This window comes from Euprymna scolopes, chromosome 18 (assembly GCF_053919585.1).
Source record: "Euprymna scolopes isolate OS-2025 chromosome 18, ASM5391958v1, whole genome shotgun sequence".
NCBI lineage: Eukaryota > Metazoa > Mollusca > Cephalopoda > Sepiida > Sepiolidae > Euprymna > Euprymna scolopes.
Window position 1 is genome coordinate 123,964,686 of NC_136499.1, and position 21,222 is coordinate 123,985,907.

The 21,222-nt window shown below is 34.8% G+C and overlaps 1 protein-coding gene across 2 annotated transcripts in view; it reads left to right on the plus strand.

Moving 5' to 3' along the window:
* The window catches only part of LOC145297801 (protein mono-ADP-ribosyltransferase PARP6-like), a 145,162-nt gene that overhangs the window by 1,065 nt on the left and 122,875 nt on the right, over positions 1–21,222 (plus strand). The gene's annotated exons all lie outside the window — the stretch shown is intronic.

The following is a 21,222-nucleotide window of genomic DNA, read 5'->3' on the forward strand; positions in this document are numbered from 1 at the left end:
CGAAAAACATACAGTGTTTACCGATGTATTGGAAAATTCAAGATGGCGCCTCCTCACTCCCTCTTTAACACGGTAAGTTTGGGAAAAGGTGTTATAAATAAAAAAACTAGACAAAATACTGTTAAAAACCCGCCGAATGTCACGGTAACATATATTGAGCGAGTTTTTAACAGTATTTTATCCAGATTTTTTTAATAACACCTTTTCCCAAACTTACCGTGTTAAAGAGAGAGTCAGACGACATCTTGAATGTTCCAATACATCGGTACTGTATGGTTTTCGAGCTGAATAAACATGTTACATTGAATAAAAACACGAAAAATTATCCAGTTTGCCTTTGATAACATTTATTTGTTATATATTTGTTTTTTGACAACTTTTTCGAATCTATGTGTATAGTAATACAAACACCCTCCCCTCTCCATGTTAAGAATGGCTTTTTAAATGTTATTATTTCAACACGGATCACTCTCTGCACTAGTGCTAGTGCTTATTTAGAATTAAAATTGGTTAAAAAAAATACAGAAAAATCTTTTTTGATGTACGTACTCGTCACAGAACGAAGAGTCATATTTGAAAAATCAGGCAAATTGATCAAGTAGTCATTTTTAATTAAGAAAATAAAATTTTATGTGGGAGCGAGTGGGGTGGGGGGATCGCAGCTGGGAACGGCCATATTTTTATTTTTAAATTTCGCTAAAATTCAAGAGCGACAATTCAATTCGACTACAGAGATTTTGTGCGTCTTCAAAATAATTAAACTTTTTAATCGCTAAAAATCATAAAATTTAATTTTCTTAATAATTAAAAAAAAAAGAAAAATCCGTGCAGGTTCCCGAATTCGACTTACGAAAAGCACCTGAAGAAAGTCGGAGGTTACATTGGCCGAAACGTTATGAACAAGATAAGAATATTATGTTTCTAAATTGAGATGAGTATTGATACTTTTAGATTTTTCAGATTACTGTTTTGTTCTCATCTTGAGTATTTTTGGTACTTAGTTTAATCAGTACATTAAAAAATGAAACTGGTTTGTATTATTGTACACATAGATTCGAAAAAGTTATCAAAAAACAAATATATAACAAATGTTATCAAAAGCAAGATAAGTTACTTTTCTACTTAACTGGATAATTTTTTAGTGTTTTTATTTAATGTAACGTGTTTATTCAACTCGAAAAACATACAGTATTCAAAATGGCGCCCCACTCCCCACTCTCTCTTTGACACGTAAGTTTGGGAAAAGGAGTTATAAATAAAAAAAACTAGACAAAATACTGTTAGAAACCCACCGAATATATGTCGGCCTATGTCACGGTAACATGTATTGAGTTTTTAACAGTATTTTGTCTAGTTTTTATTTTTAACTCCTTTTCCCAAACTTACCGTGTGAAAGAGAGTGAGTCGGCCGCCATTTTTAATTTTCCAATACATTGATAAACACTGTTTTTCGAGCTGAATAAACATGTTACATTAACAATTTTTTTCGAATCTATGTGTACAGTAATACAAACCCAATGAAACTATCGAAAAAAGTTTAAATTGCACGTATCCGTTATGGAATGAAGTTCTCCGAAAAAAAGTTTGGTACTTCGCCGAAACTGGAGACGCCATTTTATTTCACGCACCTGGCGTTAAAATCCAAGGGAGAAATCAGTATTTTAAACTATGGCCGAAGCAAGAAATAAATAACAAAAAAATCAAAATAGATAAACTTCCGGAAAGAACTATGAAAAAAGTAAATAAATAAAGTGAAAGAGAACATAATTGTTTAATCGGAGATGTTTCGATTTAATTAATGAAAACGGCAAAGTTTTTCATGAAACATATATATATATATATATATATATATATATATATATATTTTTTTATTAAAAACAAAATGAAATGACATATTCATAATCGTTTAATCTGGGCGAGCGCGAGCGCCATTTGAATACCAAAACATTTATTGTATAAAAATTTATCAAAATATAATTATAAAAACATTTATTGAAAAGTTTGAGCAAGAAAATATAATTTAATAAAACAATTTTGTAATGAAAGCCACATTGGATTTTTATAAAATTTTTTTTTTTTTTTTTTTTCGAATAAAAATTTTAAAACATTTTTTTGAATTAAAGCAACTTTAAAGGGTCAACAACTAATTAATATTAATGAAACCGAAAAGCGCCACCGTTTCTTTTTCTTTTTTAAACGTGGAATTAGGTTTTTTATTTCTAACTTCGGCCATAGTTTAAATTCTGATTTCTCCCTTGGATTTTTATGGCAGGTGCGTGAAATAAAATGGCGTCTCCAGTTTCGGTGATAAAGTGTGGAAGTACCAAAAATTTCACTTAATTTCATCAAGTAGTTTTTTTTTTTTTTTTTTTTTTTACAGCAAAAAAACAATTGATACTCCTTGCGCGTTGCCATGAAGTTCCATGGCGGCTAGCATATTTATTTTATTTTTTTATTTATTACATTTCACCCCAAACAAGGCACATTGCCACTTTGATGTAGGGGGCTACTATCAGGGACATAACCTACAGGGGTACTATGAGGGGAGTTGGGCAACAAGATGTCGGTTCATTTTGCTGCTTGTTGGATTTGTTGGGAGTATACGTCGAGGGGGGTACAAGTGCTTGTAGTTTGTCGGAACATTCACCGTTAAAATACTTGTTGAACAGGCAGAGGGATGCTACATTTCGTCGATGAGACAGAGGCTAAAGCTTAGATGACCGTTCAGGACCTATTAGGTTGGCGACTCTCTTTTGAACCTTGTCTAGGAGTGAGAGACTAGTTGCAGATGCACCAGCCCAAATATAACAACAATACTTCATACATGGGCGAATGGTGCCCTTAGCTACAGGATACTTTTGGGCGTTAGTAGCTTTCTAGCACGGTAGAGAGAACCTAATGGTCCTGGCAATGCTCTCATGTAATTGTTCCAACTCGTGTTTCCTGTGAACGTTAGGCCGAGGAGTTTAAAAGATGTACTTTCAGATAAAGAGTTTTTGGCCATTGCTATTGGTGGTAGAGAAGGTTTCTTGTAGTTATTGAAGGAAACAAGTTTAGTCTTGGCAGCATTGAATGTGACCATCCATTTTTGTCCCCATTCCACTACAGATGTCTTGTATTCTGCATAACCACTTGCTGATGGGTTGAGGGTATCAGATAAACAGCTGTTCCTGACTGGTAGTACAGGAGCCCTAACTCTTTGGTAGTGCTTAGAGCAGCTGCTCCATCAATAGTTGTATAATATCGGGATGTTTGTAGTCCCATGTCGCGCATGGAAAGGGACCCTGCACTCATCTGCGGTGGGCTATCCTGAGGCCACAATCCTAGTAGATGGAGGGACAGCTTATAATCTACCTGTGTTGCATGTCTTGTATTCTGCATAACTACTTGCTCAGCACCCCTTACCTAAACTGAAACTCTTAAAAATAAAAATGACAGTACATTAAAAAATTATGCTAAAACCCAAACAAAACCATTAAAAAGTGCAACAGAATGTACATTACATAAAATAAATCCAAGGTAATTTTTTGATTCAATTTAAATTAAATTTTTATACCTTACTTTGTAAAATTTATAAAAGTGCACTTTGAAGATAAATAAATTTCAAATTGAATCTTGTACCTTTATTTTTAAAACCTATAGTAAAAACATTTTTAACAATTTTCATGCCTTGGATGAAATGCTTTTCTAATTTATATATTCTTCCGAAGTTATGGTTTCGGTTTCGATTTAAACTGATGCACCCAAGTCATATGGATATATTTTTTTTATTTTTGAAATCACAACTTTATAATATAAGAATTGACAAAAATTGACTCGATAATATACAAAATTTGCATAAATTAAAATATCGTATTTAAGTGACAGGGCTGTCCTTGTTAGCTTAGATAAATACTTTTGCAGTTTTAACAGAAGAGCTACAATAATTTCAGGGCATCTCCACTTATGCTGAACATCCAAAGACTTCCAACATGAGTAAATCGCATATGAAAGAGTCTGCTGTGGAATTTCCAGATCCTGCTAGTTATTATTAACTAGCATGGGCGCCTGGCGTTGCCCCGGTGTTTGGAGGTGTGTGTTGAGCAAAAAAAAAAAATTGTTGGTAGTAGGCAGGCCGGCTTGAACCCATACCACAAAGGAGGAAAAGAATGTGAAAAAAGTGATATGTTTGCTGTTGCAGTCTTCGCCAAACCGGAAGTGATGTAGGTTTAAATTAAGGCTAGGTAATCAAAAAGAGGGGATTACATTCGAAAATATTGGCGAAAAAAGTGACCTCCCTCCCCTTAGAAAAGTGCCCAGTTGAGGATGATGGAATTAATGTTTTTGGCCAATTTTTCGATATTTGTCGTACGAAGGGTCGAGCTTCAAAATGATGCCGATCTCGTGAAAATCCGTCACCTCTGTCGATAGTTTTAGGCAGACATACAAACATATATACTTCATGATTTTCTTGGAGTTACAAAACTTTATTAAGGCAATCATGAAGGGAAGACATATTCCTTCGGAATTAATTTTATATTTAAAAAAAAAAAAAAAAAAAAGAAGACAGGAGAAAAGGAAAATAGATAGCGACTAAAAAATAAAAGTAGGGAAATAAAGGAAGAAGAGAAAAAAAATCAAAACGAGTCAATTGACATGTTTCACCTTCACTCATCAAAATTGGAATCGAGGGATTTATTTTTTAGTAATTTGTTTTCCTTAATAATAAAATCTAAAGAAGAGACGGGAGCAAGAGCAATTGTATGGGGATGAATTTTTAGAGGTTGATCACGTTCAAACCCAACAAGCAGTCCTTTTGCTTACAAAGGGAAGGCTTCCTAAGGCGAACGTGAACAGTCTCCAAGACTTTTAGATGATATATACAGAGTGAGCTCGACTCAATACGGAGAAAGGGTCGATGCTGAAGTTCGTTGCACAATCCCAGTATTTAATAAAGTGTTCCGTTATAGCGGATCCATATGTTTTGTTTACAGCGTCGGTAGGTAGGAATGTTCCATTCCTGATTTTGCTCGGTACATGTTATTGTATGCAACTTTCCAATTTATAATACGTTCGACCTACGTAGTCAGTACCGCAACTACATTTAAATGAATAAATAACATTACTAATATGATGAGGGGGTAGAACATCTTTTTTATTGGAAGCCATTAATGGTTTTGTATTATACACATGAACATTTGAAGCAAAATAACATCCTTCAACAGTGGAACTAATTTTTGGTGAATTTTTCACTTACTTCTCTAACCACAGCAATCGAATATAAACCGGACATTTATCCACCATATTGGGTTTTGTTTGTAAAAAATCTGGTCTTTTCCTTTTAATGATAGTTTCAATTACATCTATAGGATACCCATTATTGGACAAAGCATCTGTAATTGTATTTAATTCCTCATCCAATTTTTCTGGCGAGCAGATCATTAGGGCACGATGTGTTAATGTCCAAATTAAATTATATTTGCGCTTGTTAGGGTAGAATGAATCCCAGCGTGTATACAGCCCAGTGAATGTTGGTTTGCAATAAATCGATGTAAGGTAACTAGATGGAGTTTTTGTTAGCAAAACATTGAGAAACGCTAGGGCGGAATTATCTTCACTTTCATACGTATACTTTAACGCCTGATGCATATTGTTTAGTAACGAGAAAAGTTTGTTTGCCTCCGAATTACTATCAAATAGGCAAAACGTGTCGTCTACATATCTAAAATAGACCAATGGTTTTATGAGCCCGGACATTAATTTTTCCTCATGAAATCCTACAAAAATGTTGGCCAATGTAGGTCCCAACACGGAACCCATAGACACACCATCAATTTGCCTGTACATTACATCATTAAAGCTAAATTCAACGGATGTAATTCATTTAATTAGTTCAACAAATACGTGTTCAGGAACGGAAGGTGTTTGACTTTGGCTGCGATATAAAAAGTCAGCACAAATATCTATCGTTTCTAAAACTGGGACGCAAGTAAATAAAATGCTGATACGAACACATTTTATTTGTACTCATTGGTTTTTGCATGTAGTCAGCGAAATGAAATGAATCTTTCAGATAGTATTTACTATAATAATTTGATACTTCTGCCTACGAGAGTAGTTTTAGATTAATTTTGTTCCAATTTTATTGTTATTTTCATGGCAAGCGCTTGTCTGAGCTCCAATCTATGGGCCCCTCCATCCTGACTTTTCATGAAAAACACTTCTCTAGCTGAAACCATTATCAACAATTTCCCCCACTCTTTATCTGTGCCTAAACCTAAACTCCATGAACAAAGCTTCTTTCTTTCCAGCTGACTACAATTTGGTCATCTTCAAGTTCAACGTAAACAAATTCTTGTTGAACCATCCCCTTAAGTAATCCAATTTACCAAATTTCCACTACTAACGATTACCACATTGACTACTGTACACTCATTAACCCCTATCTTCGAGTGGCTTTGGGGCCTTGATAAGTGGTGACTTCTATGTATGCTAGTGAAAGTATAAAAATATAAGTATTGAAATCAAAATAACAAAATTTCAAACCTGAAAAAAGTGTCCATCACCTATTATAGATATATTCTCAAAATAGTTTTTAATAATTTGCCCCACTTTTTATCTGTGCCTAAACCTAAATGTAGATTCCATGAACAAAGTTTCTTTCTTAGAACTGCACACCTGTGGAACTGTTCTGTTTTCCTGCTTTCCAACTGACTACAACTTGGTTATCTTCAAGTCTAACATAAACAAATTCTTGATGAGCCGTCCCCTTAGGTAATTCAATTTACCAAATTTCTACTATAACGATTACTACACGGTCCCTTTGACCACTGTGCACTCATTAACCCTTATCCTCGAGTGGCCTCTGGTTTTTGATAAGTAGCGACTCCTTTGTAAAAAAAAAAAAAAAAAAAAAAAAAAAAAAAAAAAGTGTGTGTAGGCTTCTTTTCCACAATCCCCTCTGTATTAAAAATCAAAGAAAAACCTGTGTGATGTATGTACTCATGACAGAATGAAAATATATTCCAAATATATAAATTTATAAAGAAAATCATTTTTAATTGATGAATGGGAATTCGTAGGCATTACAACATAAAACTTCCTTTATGTTATTTATGTTTAAGATTGTTTTCAAAATGGTTGCTATGTTTTAGAACATTTTATATACTCTCTAGATGATAATATCTACGATTTGCAAACGGACGTCTTCTCTAGATTTATTTTGATTGACTTTTATAAAATTCACGCTGTTCCTTCCTCTCGTGTGTTTGTTTGTGTTTTTCATATAAATAAAGCGAAATTGAATCGAATCAAATCAGCTTGCTGGCCTTCGTGGCCGGCACGTCTTGAAGACAATCAGCTTTGATCAATGTAGGGAAAACCCTTCATATCAGACAATTGCTATTCATTTGAGAGCTCCCCCCTTTTCTGGGTAGCTTGGTTTCCCCAACATTGTGGGGAAACAAATAAATAAAACAGCGGAAAACTGAACTGGCCTTCAGCCAAAGTTCATTTCTGCACCTGCTAGCAAGTCAACTTTTTGATTGACATGGCTAAATTTGAACGCTTTTCACTTCCTATGGCTTCGTAGCGTAGCGGTAAAAGTTCATGTTTTCTTTCGCTTTCTTTTCCTCTTTCGGGTTCATCATGGGTTCGAGCCTCCCTTCCTTCTAACACTTTTTTTTTTTTTTTTTTTACATTTCCAAACACCCGGGAAACAGCAGGTACTCCTGCTGGTATCAGATAAAAAAAAAATGTAAAGGGAAAATGTATAAGAAAACTTAATGGAAAATTTTTTTTTTTTTTAATTAAAACGAAAACCTTTCCTCTATTTCCGTTATTACTGTTAAAATCGATGAAACATATTTAGAGACTCGCAAAAAAAAACTTTGCAAACCTTTTAGGTGAAAAAGAAGTTATTTATTCCGTTTATTTTCACGCACAAGTTGCCGACATGTATTTACAACATGACACAATAAGTTCTTTTTTCTTTATCTTTTCTGTCAGATAACAGTCCTTTGTTTCTTAGTTACAATCTGCTGTTGTGTTGCATTAATTTTCTCTAGGGCCAACAGGTCGACCAGCTCATAGTAGGAATAGGAGACTCGCATGTTTGTCAATCATACGTTCCAAATTGCTATGCGTCTTTTCCTTTTTTTTCTTCTTCAATCTTGATGCATATATATATGCATTTTATTCCACAACGTCATGCTCATACCCACTGCTTGAGTTCAGATGCAACAGTATCTCTGCATGTGAGTTGTCAATATGCACATGTGTCCTGGCTTGGTCATTTAAATGACAGTGTTGCTTCACGAAGGAATGCCTAAAAAAAAAAAAAAGAAATTTAAATATGTATATAATATATCTACATTACATGTGACTGCCTTCGGGACAAGATCAAAGTGTAGTATCTGTTCTTCAGATGCTGCACTTCTATTTCTTGTTCTCTTTCGGTGGAGGAGAAATCCTTCACGACTGAGACAATTTTTATTTTTGTACCTTTTCTCCACGTTAAAAAACGACCCTGGTGTCTAACTCTGTCCCGTGGGGAGGCATAGTAAATAGGTACATGTGACTGCACAGTCCCGAACAAGTTCCTCCACGCAATCCTAAATACCTCCGACAATTCAGCATGACACAATCCAAAATGATACCCTCGACTCGACATGATCCAGAATAACATTGACTCAATTCGACACAGCACAATCCCGAACAATACTCTCGAAACTACACGATCCTGAACAACACCATCGATCAACATGACCCCGAACAATACTGTTGAATTGACACAATCACGAATGCAGTAACACAGAGCAATCTTTTTCAACTGCTGCCAAATGACTGATCGGCTTGTTTTTTTTATAGCTGTTAGGTGAAACCCAATTGTCACTGTGGGTAGGATGGATGTAGCTCATTGGTAGACTTTTGATTTGCAATCGAAAGGTCTCAGTTTCGCTTTTCGCTGCAGGTAGGCCCAACTTCTACACTGGCACACAATTATTGTGTGCGTTTCAGCGTGTGCTCATCACAGACGGAACCAGCCACTACGTTACAGGTTTTCACCTAAATCTCTATTGATAAAATTACAAGACCAGATCGCCTGTGCCTCTGTGTGTTTGCATGTTTTTTGCCTGTACACAACTTTGATAAATACACAACAAATTATTTTATTTACTACTAGTTGATCTGTGTTCCCGATGTTGTGGGAAGTATATCAACTCAATAAATTCAATGGCTGAATATTTGGATGATAAAGTGTCATTACTTTTGAAGAAAAAAACTTTTGTATGAAAAGAAAAAAAACAAAATTGAAATTGAGACATATTACCTACAGAGGTAAAAAAAAAAAAAAAAATTCAATATGAGGCATAATGGATCACCTATTTTTTATTGAACGAGGTGCTGATTTGGCCCCCTATTGGCATGAATAGTCAGTAAGTTGAATAGATTTGTACAAATGAGCTTGTGTTTTGTGTGCTATATTCAAGGAAGTGGAATGATAGGATGTATTATCCATGTAAAAATGCATGTAGCTTGTGTTTCTGGCATTTGCTTGCTATTCTATATTACATCTAGTTATTTTATTAGGATGTTCTGTAGTCTACATTGCACTGTAGAGAATCTACTGTTAATTTTATAAAATTACTAGCAGGCCGCCCAGCGTTGTCCGGTTGTAAAATATACATAAATAGTATATTTTAATTAATGCAGAATTCTTATTATATCCAGAAATACGGTAGGTATTAAACATAACGTTATAATCCATTTTACAAAAATAAAGTAAAAAAAAAAAAAGGGAAAGAAATTGAGACGTGCATGCGAGTCTTGTTTTTTTTTTTTCTTGTAAGTAAAAAAAAAAATGCTCAAGCTGAGATTGAAACCTAAAGATAGTGAGTCAAGTACAATAACCATTAAGCCAGCTTGACAGTCTTTAAAAGGTGGTTCCAAACCTGCTTGTTTTTAACATAAGTCATCTTTGCATGGGAAGGATTCACGCATGCACATTCATAAAACAGTTGACAAACAGATGAAAGTCCAACCACTGCCCCCCCCCTCCCACATACCAATTTTTCAATTTTGATCCCTTAGCAGCCCACCCCCCTTCCCCTTTTTTCTTTTATTTTTTTCTCCGGATGAAAATCGATTAAAATGTTTTCGACATGTCTGAATCCACTATATACAAAATTTCAAGTCTGTAGACCAAAAATCTGTTGAGTATGTAGGTTGAGAAGTGTCTTCACACACACACACACACACACACACACACACACACACACACACATACACACACACATTTTCACTTTTATAAATATATAGATTTTTATGTCATGGTTTGAATGAAAGTTAAAAATGCGAAAATCAAGTATCATGGTTCAGTTGTGCTCTAACTAGAAAAATTCATTTGAACTGCATCTCTGTCTTATCAAAGAACTTACTATTGATTTTATACTCCAGGCCCTTCTGCTTGTGCAGTTATAATACTTATAAAACACGCTTATGATGTTAGACTGTATAAAGGTGTTAACTTTAGTCAAAATCGGACTGTTCCTTCTTTAATCAGATTTTTTTGATGTTTTTTTCTTCTTCTCAATACTTATTGGAAGCATTCTGATATGAAACCTATCTAAAAACACTCATAGACACGTAAAGTACATAATCGACCCAGCCATTTCAAAGTCCATAGGGAATGAACTCCCACAGATACATTGACAAAGTGTCTGTAAAAAATAAAATGAAATAGAGATTTTATTGGGATGTTCTCTAGTTTTCCTGTTAAAATCTTGTTATAATAGTGTTAGCTATAAATATGTTGCCAAGCAAAATAGACTTCGTAGCCTCGTAGGAGATGTCCTTTTCTCTTCCTTGCAACCTCTATCTCACAGAAGAGATGTTGCGAGTTTGTCTCTGATGTATCGTTATTTTCATGGAAAGTGTTCGACTGAGCTTCAATCTATGGTCTCCCCTCGCAAAACTTTCACAAGAAACACTCGTCTAGCTGTAAACACTATCAATAATTCCCCCCACTCTTTATCTGTGCCTAAACCTAAACGTAGATTCCATGAACAAAGCTTTTTTATTAGAACTGCACGCCTGTGGAATTGTCTTCCGTTTTCCTGCTTTCCGGCTGACTACAATATGGTTGTCTTCAAGTCTAACGTAAATAAGTTCTTGATGAGCCGTTCCATATAAGTTATCAAATTTAACAAATTTTCATTACTAATGATTATTATATTGTCCAATTTCTACTGTACACTCTTTAACCCTTATCCTTGAGTTGCCTCTTTGACCTTGAAAATGAGTTGATACCTATGAAAAAAAAAAAAAAAAAGAAAAAGTCCAATGTGAACAAGTTCTAATTGAATCGTCCCCCTAAGTAATCCAAGTTTCAAAATTCCCACTGTTTACTATGCTAAAATCACAATGACTAATGTATACCTATTAACCCTTATCCTTGAGTGTAAAAAAAAAAAAAAAAAAAAAAAGTAATATAACATAAAAAGAAATGTAAAGAAAAACTGTATAAGAAAACTTCATTAAAAAAAAAAAAAATCCTATTTTTCCCGCCATTAAAACAATAAAATTTGGGAATAAGACTATCTCATGAAAAAGTGCCTGGATTGAGAGTATTTTTAATTTTAAACTCTGGAATAATATTGTGCCAACGTTTGCACTTGACATTTTTTTTTAACGTATGCATTATCACTTATCAAGGCCAAGAGGCCACTCGAAGGTAAGGGTTAAAGAGTGTACAGTAGATATTGGACAATATAGTAATTGTTAATAATGGAAATTCGGTAAATGTGTTAACTTATATGGAACGGTTCATCAAAAACTTGTTTGTTAGACTTGAAGACAACCATATCGTAGTCAGTTGGAAAGCAGGAAAACGGAAGATAATTCCACAGGCGTGCACTTCTAAGAAAGAAGCTTTGTTCATGGAATCTACGTTTAGGTTTTGGCACAGATAAAGAGTGGGGGAAATTAATGATAGTGTTTTCTGCTAGACGGGTGTTTCTTGTGAAAGTCTGGCGAGGGGGGGGCATAGATCGGAGCTCAGCCGGGCACTTGCCATGAAAATAACAATAAAGCAGAGACAGACTCGCAACATCTCTTCTATGAGAAAGAGGTTGCAGAGAAGAGAAAAGGACATCCCCTACGAGACTCCGAAGTCTATTTTGAACTCTATCAAAGCAGGATAAGTCCTTTCTAGCAGCTCCTCCCTAGATGCGGTAACAGTACTCCATCCTTGGATGTACCTCGCTCTTATATAGATAGAGAATTGCATCAGCAGTGAGATATCCACTGGATCGATAGGACCCCATCATTTTTCCAGTGGCCTTGGTAACGGATTTAATGTATGTGTTCCATTTAAGATCAGTAGAAAATAGTTTTACTTTTATTTTATTCATAATAATAATACTGTTGGGTCTGCATTTGTGTTTGATATTTATAAAAAGGAAATGTTTCCTTTTATCTAATTTAGTTTTAGAAATTGAGAATTTCGCATTAACAGTAAATAATAAATTTGCAACTAATAAAGCAGATGCCGTGATTAGAAGTCGAAACCAGAATCTTTAAGTCTTAAGGTTCTACTAACTTGGACTTTTTTTTATAGAGCTTAAAACATTACCTCATCAAAATAGTTATGCTACACTGTGACTTCATTGATTTATGATTTATTGCCCACCCCATCCTATTTATGCATTTGTTTTAAATTCGTTTCAAAGCTGGAAATAAGGCAAACTTGGAAAGTAAAAATATTAACCTTTTGACAATATTTTTCATGCGCACTTCCTCTAAGTATGACTGTTTTGTAAGAGTCTGGTTGGACGGAATAAATGTAGGAAATTTGGAAATCAAATTAAAAATCAACATAAATTTATGAAACCTGCATCTGTTATTGGCAGGAAATGTGATCATATTGAAAATATATGTAATGCCTTTAGTTATAGTCCTATGGTGTCTGTAGTTAAAGGAGAACAAGTGACTTCATTTTATGTGTTACTAGCAGTTCACCCGGCTTTGCTCGGGCCCTATGTACTGTTCATAACTTTGTGCATATGTATGTATATATATTAAAAAAAAATCAAAATTGGCGGAGGAGTTTAGTAGAGTCTGCAATGGTCAACTCTTTCAACTTTGACCTCTTGGCAGCCAAATTTTTGCTCAAAAGCTGATTAAAAAGCTTGCTGCATGTCTGAATACCCTTCATGTAAAATTTCAAATGTTTAGACCTAAAATTGGCTGAATAGTTTGCTAGAGACCGCAAAGGTCATGTCTTTTGAACTTTGACCGCTTGACAGCCTAATTTTCTGCCAAAAACTGATTTACAAGCTTGCCCTATGTCAGAATACACTTTATGTAAAATTTCAAATGTTTAGATTAAAAATTGGCTGAGTAATTTGGTAGAGACCACAGAGGTCAATTTTAAAACTTTGACCCCAATTTTAACCTTTTAACATTTATTGTTTTGGTCTCAAATCAAATTAAAAAGTTTGATCTATTTCCAAGTAACCTACATCTAAAATTTCAAGTGTTTAGACCCAAAATTGGCGGAGGAGTTTGGTAGAGTTTTCAAAGGTCAAATTGTTGAACTTTGACCCCTTGACAGCCAAATTTCTGGCTCAAAACGGATTTCCCAAATCTCAACACACGTTATGTCAAATCTTAAGTCTGTAGACTGAAAATTGACAGTAGTTTAGTAGGGAAATGTACTCACACACAGACATTTTCACTTTTATAGATAGATTGAATATTTGTCAAAATCAAAGATTAAAAAAAGAAGCAACAAAAACAAGTTTTTAAAATCATATATATATATATATATATATATATATATAGCTTAATGTAAAAGGAATGGGGATATAGACACCCCACAAACCGTTAAAATAAATTACCACACAGCAGCAATACACGCCCTATTCAACCATAATACATATACCCCTTAATCTCAATACTATGTTAAAGACCGTATATATTCTTATATATCATACTATATATAAGCTTCTCCTTATTTATTTAGAATTCAATAAAGCTTCCCCCAACATTCTATAATTCCTTCTAATCTTTTTCATCCCCAATGAACCTTATGCTAGACGCCGCATCTCCCCCATGCTACATAGCACCTTCTCTCTACTCTTCTAATGAGAAGCATTAGGCTTCGAAATGCCCTGGCATAAAGAGTCCATTCTATCCTCAAAATTTTGCTTGTATTCCATTATTCAATAAATGATCCGTTCTATATCTACCAATATATAGTTTTGTGTCTTCATTTCATACTCTTCTTGCCCTAATATATATATAATGTGTCAGTTTGATAAGGAAAACCTGAAATAAGAAAGTTATAAAAATATGTAACATGAGTTTCTATAACTTCTGTTTTGCTTACCGACAAATAAATTTATCTATATTTATGTTGTTTTATTTTGCCTTAAATTATTATATTCTGCTCCACCCATAAGTGTTGAGCCTCATATCTGCAGATAAATCGTCATATAAAGATTTCAGATTTCTTTATAAATCTACTTGTTATATATAATTTTTTTATTACTTTGTAAGTGTTTTTTCAGTTATAGTTGTTTAATTTATATTTATGTATATCAATCCTTTTTCATAATGTTTATTAAATACTAGCCTGGGTGCCCGGTGTTACCCGGGTGTTTGGAGGTGTATGTGTTGAGCAAAAAAAAAAAAAATTTTTAGTAGGCAGGCAGGCTTGAACCCGTACCGTGAAGAAGAAAGTGTCGTCTTCGCCAAACCAGAAGTGACAAATGTTTAAATTAAGGCTAGTCAATCGAAAAGAGGCAATGACTTTCTAAAATAGCGGTGAAAAAAGCGACCCCCTCCCTGTAGAAAAGTGCCTAGTCGAGGGTGAAAGAATTAATATTTTTAGCCAATTTTTCGATATTTGTTGTCCGAAGGATCGAGCTTCAAAACTATACTGATCTCATGAAAATCCAATGCCTCTGTTGAAAGTTTTAGCCTTACATACATACATTTAAACAGACAGGAGACATTTATATTATAGATAACAGATCTGTTTTGTTATGCAGAAACAGTCACATTGAAAGAGTGGATGAGAGTTCTTGGTTTATTATATGTAGAACAGTTAAAGTAACAAGGTCAGCTGGTAGGGGAACGCCAAGGAAAACTTGGGATGAAGTGAAAAAGAATAGATTTGTAAAGGGTGGGGGGAGTAAATAAAAACTAGTGCAAAAATGTTTGTTTGAAAGTCAATTTCTAAAAGTCATCCAACACCCACCTACAAGTAAAACCAACATTAAAACCAAAGATGATGATATTTCCTCTCTGCCAGGCAATGCCAGGTCTTTTCTAGTTAACATGGAAGCTGAAAATCCATTCTCTAGCATTCACGCAAAAATAGATTTACAGTTTTGATGTTAACTTGAAGAATGGTGTAAGCTGTTAGAAATCCATAAGAATAACAACTAAAATGGATTTGTGTGAAAACGCTGCCAGAAATACAAGTAGGATTGTTACTCCTTGCAGTGTGTTACATGTTTGAGTCTAGGAGTATTAAATATGCAACACACACACATATATATATATGCAAAGCTCGTTGTTTGTTTGTTTGCAAACAGGCGATTTGAGCACTATAAAAGTGGTGGCGGGTGGCTATTCAAATAGACATTCCGACGAGTTATTTACAGGCATCGCTTCTATGGTGAGTGGGAGAACTGCCGACACAACGGTTCTAGGTTCAATCCTTGGCTTGGGAGAGATGCTAGTCTAGCGGCACTGATGAGTTGTGATACAACGAAACAGGACTGTATGTCGATGACTATCTCGCCTGTCTGTTTGTATGTATGTTTGTACCTCTGCCTAAAACTTTTGACAGAGGTGACGGATTTTCACAAGATCAATATTATTTTGAAGCTCAACCCTTTGGACGACAAATATCAAAAACTTGGCCAAAAACATTTCATCTTTCACCCTCAACTGAGCACTTTTCTACAGGGAGCGGGTTGTTTTTTTCGCCGATATTTTTGAGTTATCCCCTCTTTTCGATTGACTAGCCTTAAGTTAAACCTTCGCCACTTCCGGTTTGGCGCTGGACGTAACCTCAAAGACGTGACTTTTTTTTTTTTTTTTTTCCTTCTTCGTGGTATGGATTGGAGCCTGCCTGCCTACTACCATTTTTTTAATCTTTTTTTTTTTTTTTTTTTTTTTTTTTTTGAGCTCGCAATTTTCCTTTCTTTGTTTTTTGCTCAACTGACACCGACACCCTTACACATACCTCCACTTCCTTTTCTGTCTTCGCGGTATGGGTTTGAGCCTGCCTGCCTACTACCACTTTTTTTTTTTTTCAACACACGCCTCCAAACACTCGGGCAACACTGCGCACCCAAGCTTTTATAGATATAAAAAAAGAAACCAAAACTAAGTTTAAAGAAAAATATAAAGTATTTATTCTACATAAAAACGAAGAAACACAAATATATTTACTAATCGTCTAAGGACAATAAACAATTCAATCTTTTTTATGTTTAAAAGAAAGACTGCATTATTGAAAAATAACAATATTTCTTTGGTCAAAGAGAAGGTCAGAAAATCTTTATAATTACCAAATGCCCAGTTTTTCTTTGAGGGTGCTTGTAATTCTTCCATCCGCCTGTTTCCCACCTGACTACAACTTGGATGTCTTCAAATCCAACATCAACAAATTCCTGACAAACCGCCCCCTTAAGTAAGACACTCTATCAAATCTCCAATACTAATGATTACTACAATACTATCTCATTGATTACTGTACACGCAATAACCCTTATCCCTGAGTGGCCTCCGGGGCCTTGATAAGTGGTGACCCCGATGTTAAAAAAAAAAAAAAAAAAAATTCCTTTTAACCAGATTTGGATTCCAGGAAATTTTGTCCGGAGTTCATCTAGTCAGCATCTGACACACCTGAAGCAGCGTAATGACTCAAATTGACTCGCTGAAGAGTTGACGCTATCAGCATTCTTTATATAGTTTTGGTGGATGGAAAGTTCCAGAAACACTCCAAATAGAACACCACAACTTAGAACATTCCAGAAGCTTTCAACAAATGACATTTTTATGTTCTCCATTTAGAACTCTCCAGAAATTCTTAAAAAGATCATTTTTATATTGTTTTTATTGTAATGTTTTTAATAGTAATTATTCTCAATATTAATACATTTATGAGGAAAATGTCTTTCCCTGACACAGTGCAAATGCTTAAACTACCCTTTAAGAATCATAATTTAAGAGTTGCTAAATTGTTTGCTACTTCTAAGACTTGTATCATCTATATATATATAAAAGCGAAAATGTATGTATGTATGTGTGTTCTTTTTTTCAGAGAAGCGGTCGCTCGCTTCACAACTTTTTAAAACTTTTTATATCACATATAAATAGTAATATCTCACAGTTAACAACGAAGCTCGCCTGTCTATTTAATTTGCTCGATTTCGGGAAGATAAATATTCAATATTTGTTGCTTGCCGCATGTGGGTTAGTCTTTTTCCTATATAACATCTTGGGGGGAGGGAAAAAAAAGCGTTCAGCAGTAAATGAATACTATCCCGCAGTACAACTTGACCTCATTAACTCATTAAAACGAGCACCTGCTAAATCCAAGTAATTAAATAAATTCAAACGTGTTTCCGTGAGCATCTCGCGGTGGGGCAGTGGTTAACATTGCACTTTTTTTTTTTTCACACTTTAATTTACAACTTTGCCTCAAGAGTTCGGGTTCGATCCTCATACTTACTTTTTTTTTTACCCCCCCCCCCCCACACACACACCTCCAAACACCCGGGCAACGCCGGGTACCCCTCGCTAGTCAATAATATTAGTACTATTAGTAATTTTATTATTATTAGTAATAATAGCATTTATTGTTTTGGAAATTTGTATCAGTTGATTGTATTATTTGATTATATGAGTACTAGAAAAGTCTTGACCTTGGAAAATGGTGTGCATCATCCTTAGGTGGGGGACCATCATCGTGCCAGGTTTGGTCATAATCAGTCCAGTGGTGTGCTGTAGGAGAGTATATGTACATATGCTATGACCTTGACTTTTAACGTTAACCTTGGAAAATGGTGTGCACCATACCCATGTGGTGGCCCATCATCATGCCAGGTTTGATTATGATTGGTCCAATGATATGGGCTGTAGGAGAGTTACACACAAAAACGCTTCTACTTTATATACATAGATGGTGTGCACCCTACCTAGGTAGCAGACCATCATCATGCCAGGTTTGGTCATGATCGGTCCAGTGATATGTGCTGTAGGAGAGTTACACACACTACTATTTTATATACAAAGATGGTGTGCAATTTATGAAGCTCGGTGAAAGTACATAGCACATACAAATAAATGACAAAAAGTCTATATTCCAAATTCAAGATGTTGTCCATCTTACCATTTCTTTCAGCATGTTAAAATGTTCAATCCTTGACAGCACCTGTTTCATGGCATATAATTGTCAATTTTTGTAATCTTTCTGCCCGGACTCATCAGAAGAATAGGAAGTTATCAACTTTAAAAGGAATATAAGGATCTATAATATAAATCTCACTCGTCTGTTTAAATGTATGTATGTATATCCATCATCATCGTCCTGATGATTTAGTATTTATGACTTTTGGAATGTTCCTTCATGTGTATTTTACATGTATATGTGTGCGTACGTATATATATGTGTATATGCATGCCTCTACGTGTTTGTTTGCATGTGTGTGCACATGCATACGTATGTTGGCATACATCTGTATGTACACGTGTTTATTTCCATGTGTATGTGGGGTGGAGAGGGCTCTCATAAGCCATGGTGAGGGCAACCCCTCTAAGAGAAGCAAATCTCTGATTTAAAAAAACCATAAAGCAGAAGACCAGTACCCGCATTAAACTGGTCTGCAGTTTGACTTGTTGCTGGCTATCTTGCTCTTGCTTGTTGCTGGATGTCAACATTTTGAACCGAGAGATTTAGCTGTCGTACAAAGCTAAAACTCCGTAACATCATCTTTGTATAGATACTCCCGCAGGCATTTGTCTATAAAAAAAAAGGTCCTGTGGCGACGAAAAAGTTGTGACGTGTGTAGGCCTGAAATGCTGGAAGCATGTAATAATTGATCTGCCATCATATGTATCTATGTATGTATGTATGTATAGGTGTACATGTGTATGTATGTATGCATGTGTATGTATGCATGCATGTGTATGTATGCATGCATGCGCATGCATGTGTATGTATGCATGCATGCGCATGCATGCATATGTATGTATGCATGCATGTGTATGCATGCATATGTATGCATGCATATGTATGCATGTATGCATATGTATGCATATGCACGTGTGTATGTATATGCACGTATATGCACGTGTGTGCATGTATATGCACGTGTGTGCATGTATATGCACATGTATGTATGTATGTATGCATGTGCACGTGTATGTATGCATGTGCACGTGTATGTATGCATGTGCACGTGTATGTACATGCACATATGCATGTGTATATATATGCATGTATATATGTATGCATACATATGTGCACGTATGCATGTGTATATGTATGAATGCATATATGTGTGTGTGTATGCATATGTATGTATGTGTATTATGCATTGTGTATGCATATGTATGTATGTGTATTATGCATTGTGTATGTATATATATGTGTATGTTTATAGATATGTATGTGTATATATGTATGTTGCGTTTATATATTTATATGTATGTATGCCAATGACCGTCTTGTGTATGTTTATGTATGTATATGTAAGTGCATGTCTATGTATGTATGTTTGTATGTATGTGTATATATGTATGTATGCATGCATGTATATATATATATATATATGTATGTATACCAGTGACCGTCTTCAGTGTCATGTCTGCTTGAGCGTGTGAATTCGTTGGCAGGACTAAATCATTTTCGGGCTAATGGACTTTCAGTGTCTGAGGGAGTGGCACTCGTCTGACAAGACGTTGCAATCATCATGTATGTATGTATGTCTTCCTAAAACTTTCGACAGAGGCGATGGATTTTCACAAGATCTGTATCGTTTTGAAGCTCAACCCTTCGGATGACAAAAATTTAAAAATTGGCTAAAAATATTAATTCCTTCACTCACAACTGGGCACTTTTCTACACGGAGCAGGTCGCTTTTTTCGTCAATATTTTCAAAAGTCATCCCCTTTTTTTCGATTGACTAGCCTTAATTTAAACCTTTGCCACTTCCATTTGGCGATAGACACAATGGCAAAGACATCACTTTTTTTTTTTTTTTTTTTTTTTCACTTTTCCTTTGTGGTATGGGTTGGAGCCTGCCTACTACCACTTTTTTTTTTTTTTTTTTTTTTCACCACACATCTCCAAACACCCAGGCAATGCCAGGCACCCACATATATATGTGACCTTGTCTCTCTGTGAGTAGAACGGTCTCTACCAAACTATTTTATCAGTTTTTGATCTACAGACTGGAAGCTTCATATATGGAGGGGATTTGATTTTTAGCCGGCAAAAATAGCTGTTAAGGGATCAAAATTAGAACATGGCAGGCATAAGTCACCTAAACATGTTATTTCTATACATGGGCAAATATACATTTAAAGGTTTTATTTTTTGAAATTTCTATACGCATATGAACGTGGCTCAGATGGTTAATAAGACTGGAGAGCTATGTGTTTTGGTTTCAATCCTACTTGATGGCACCCAAGTCATGTTTTTTACTTATTTTTAATTTTTGAAATCATTACTATATATTAGGTACAATATAATAATCAATAGAGTATTGGCTCTAAAATAATAAATAAGAAATCTGCATGAATTAAAATATCATATTTTACTGCCGGGCAATGCCGAGCAGGCTGCTAGTATGTCATAGAAATAGATAAAAATAAAAAAATAACTTGTTACTTTCAGTGTTAGGAGTCAATAGCTTCTCCTGACTATATCGCATGTAGTAGTATGAAAATATCTATATAGTAAGTATACTACACAGAAACGTTACACCTGAAAGTGTAAAAAAAAAAAAAAAAATGAAAGTGTAAAAAGAAAAAAAAAAAAAAAATTTATTTTATTTATTTTTTTTTTTACATAGAAGTTACCACTTATAAAGGCCTGGGAGCCACTCTGGGATAAGGGTTATTGTGTGTACAGTAATCAATGGGACAATATCATAGTAATAAAGCAGATCCGTTGCACAAAACGATTATGCATGTGCAGTTAATGCATTTGCATGC